General features: G+C 35.6%; 1 pseudogene; it reads right to left on the bottom strand.

Annotated features, from left to right (window-relative positions):
* Positions 1-2,109: 2,109 nt before the first annotated feature.
* LOC111816264 lies at positions 2,110-2,268 on the bottom strand (annotated as a pseudogene).
* Between the last annotated feature and the right edge of the window lie 1,339 nt (positions 2,269-3,607).

The following is a 3,607-nucleotide window of genomic DNA, read 5'->3' as shown; positions in this document are numbered from 1 at the left end:
TTATTATAACACCAACTAAAATTTTTGAAGTGACAACATACCCATATGTTCATATATACATGCACAATGATTTTTAGTTCACATTTTCTATTAGTTTGATTGCTTGTAAATCTGTCTTTCTATTCTTAAGTGATACCAGTATTTTACCCTTGAACCACTCATAATTCATCCTTCAAAATCTTTTAGCTTTAGCTTTACAAGTGTGAACTCTAACCCCATTCCCCATTAGCTACTGTCTTCAAAAAATCATTGCTCAAAAAGAAAACCATTGAAAAGTGATTCAGTGAGCAAGACAGTAACTCGAAAGACTAACAGAGGAACTTTGGGAGGAAGACTGTCTCTTATTGTACCCTCTAAGCTATATACTGACTAATTTCCCATTACCTCTTACAGAGATGAGGATTTTCCTAAACCCTCAGTCATATTCTGGCAGCTAATATTTGTTACATGTATGGAATACTCCATACTTCTTGAGTTCCTTGTTATAGCTTTGAACTTCATTTGATATCAATGTAGAGGTTTTATAGTCATCCATACTAAATTTTCTGTGCTTCGCTTGAAAAGTCTATGCCTTACTGATCAGAGGACAACATTAATCCAAAGAAACCATATTTAAGGTGGATTACTGACACTCAGAAGTCAGAGGTCAGGGAGTTAACTAATTAATATAGAATGAATAATTATTATGATATCTATTTTTAAGGCTAAGCATGGTGGCACATGCCTGTAATCCCAGCACTGGGGAGGCTGAAAACATTAGGATCACTATGAGTTTGAGCTACATAGTGAGGTCCTGTACCAAATACATAAAAAAAAATCTATTTTCAAATAGAATATTTTTACACTTGACATTTAGCCTTCTTATAAAAACATAAATGAAATGAAGGTTCCATATATGACTCATCAATGTCTTTTCCCTTTCATAAGAAAATATTTTATATGATAAATTCAAAACATAAATGAATTAAAGAACAAAATAAATGATTAAAAAGAGGGGGATTGATCTTACCTAATAAGGGCCCCTGGTGAAGGAGAGATACTTTAGAGAGAGGAGGTGGATGGAAGAGGATATAGAAAGGATGAAAATGTGTCCTGTACACATGTCAGCTCCCCACAATGAATGTAGTCATCATGCCACACAAAAATGTGCTAATAAAACTTAGAGAAATAGTCTGAGACAGAGGCAGATCAAAAGAAGAGAGAGAGAGAGAGAGAGAGAGAGAGAGAGAGAGAGAGAGAGAGAGAGAGAAATTTACTATAGTTTTGTACATTTCTTTTTTATTTTCCAGATTTCTGATGTATGCTGACTCTGATATTATTGTACTCTGCTGATGTTGGTATGTGCTACTATAAAATAATCACTACTTTCAGACTAGTATGAACTTTTCAAATAACTTTTATACATTGCAGTTAATGGCTTGATTTTCACATAAGCAAAACAATGTTAATACCTTCAATGATAGCAGTTTTAGTACATATTTTCCAATTTGCATGCAGAAATGGGCAAAGTCCATATACTTCAGAAATATAAATCTCATTAATAATCTCTCTAAAAGATTTTGTTCATGTCAATTATCCAGAGATCTTCAGAATGATGCAAGATTCTCATGCAGTTGCTTGGGGATCAGGCCATTTTCCCATTTCTAACAAGTCCAAGCCGATACCAGTATTGTTGTTCCAAGAGCCATACATTAAATAGCAAGGTTCTACATAGGTTTGCTTCAAAATATGTTTTATGGCTAGTCATGACTTTTCAAGGAAAGAGAATATCTTGAGATATGGGTCTTATATCCAATGATATATAGTCCACAATCTGAAATCTACTTACTCTGCAACATGGTTTTTGTAAGTGATCTCTGTGAACAAATGATCTTAATAATTTTTTTTTCTGTATTTAGGACAGGGTCTACAGGGTCTAACTACATAAATCAGACTCATAGTGATTCTTCTGTTTTCAGCCTCCCAAGAGCTGGGATTGCAGGCACACACCACCACACCCATTCTCAATCACCATCTCAGCAGGTCCTGGGGGGTGGGGCCAGCAAGGCACCATGGGGATTTCAACTCCAGCCGCTGTGCTCTACCTAAGGAGGCACTGCAGTCTGCTATCAGGCCAGCCCTGCTTTAAGAATTTTTAATAAGGACTTTGAAAGAAAATCTTTTATTTCAAGGCTTCATGGCAGGGTATTGGGGAAAGTTTTCAATTAACAATAACTGAGGCTCGGATAAATCTCATTGGCTACAATACTGCCCTTCTCTGACAAAACTAACCCAAGAAGGGGAATACAAATGAACGTCCATTTTGTATTTGTATACTCAAAAGAGTTAGGATAGATATACAGCTCCATTCTCTTAATTCAATTAATAGATAGGTTTGTTCTAAAGGTGTTTGAGACAGGATATCAGGTCTGCATCTTGTATAATGAATAACCACTAAGACAACAAAATGCAATGCATTAATTATTGAAACTGCTAGTAATCAGTTGTGAAACTGTCTCATTGCTATTTATTTCTCAATAAAAATATTTAAAAATAAATTTACAGGAAAAAAGAAAATCTTTTATTATGAAATAAACATAGAAAAATCTAAATAAACAAAGTAAAATGAAACTGAAAGAGTGTGGCATCTCAGAGGTGTTAAGAATGACCATAAAGGGCTTTTCTCACACAGCATCATGTAGGAATTCTGTCCCTGTGACCCATGAATCTAGGAATCTTTCTTGTGTCTCACCACCAAAATCCTTTCCTCTCCTTTCATCCCTGTCTGGAGATACAAACAGTCTTTTATTTTCTTAAGAAAAAAGTGCTGAGCCTTAGCCTCCCTGGTATTGTATCTATGTACGTATTTATAAAATGCAGCACAGCCTGTCTTTCTTTTCAAACACTGTTAAGCATATTAGTGGCTGTCTTTAGAATAATTGAATCTGAGGATTGAATTTGCAATTTGGAATAGAAAATGGTAACATCATATGACTGTAAATAAGGACACACCAACACCTCACTGGAGATTTCATTATTGTTTGATGGTGAGAAATAAAGCAGGGGATGGTTTATCTTCACATCAAGTTCTTCAGACAGTACGCTCTCGTACTGGTTCCAGTCCTTCTAAACAGTCACGGCTCTTGGTTGGCCTTCCCTACCTGCTCCAAGAATGTCCAGCACAGATTACTTAAGTCTCATGGTGATAGGGGCACAATTAGACATACTAAGCTTTTAGGAGCCTGATGCTAGTGTTACACAGGCCCCAGATAGATTTATAAGGAATCATTAGAGAGGTTGAGACAACGCCTGTGTCTCTGGTTCTGTGTCTATCTCTGTCTCTAACTGTCTCTCTTTCTGTATCTCTGTCTCTCTGTCTCTATCTCTCTGTCTCTCTGTCTCTGTCTCTGTCTCCCCCTCTCCCACCCCTCAGCTTTATTGAAGCCTGATCTAATGATTAACAAATAAAAATTGAATATGATTAAGGTATACAACACACTGGTTTATATACATCTTCATGTGAAGTAATGGCAATAATTTTCTCTTTATTAGACTAAATAATATTTTATCTATCCTCTATTCCCTATAGCATTTTCTATTTTCATTGATGAATGTTTCAGATTTTTTT

The sequence above is a fragment of the Octodon degus genome, unplaced genomic scaffold (genome assembly GCF_000260255.1).
Source record: "Octodon degus isolate 3935 unplaced genomic scaffold, OctDeg1.0 scaffold00002, whole genome shotgun sequence".
In the NCBI taxonomy this organism is placed as follows: Eukaryota; Metazoa; Chordata; class Mammalia; order Rodentia; family Octodontidae; genus Octodon; species Octodon degus.
This window is presented reverse-complemented; position numbering and strand designations above follow the sequence as displayed.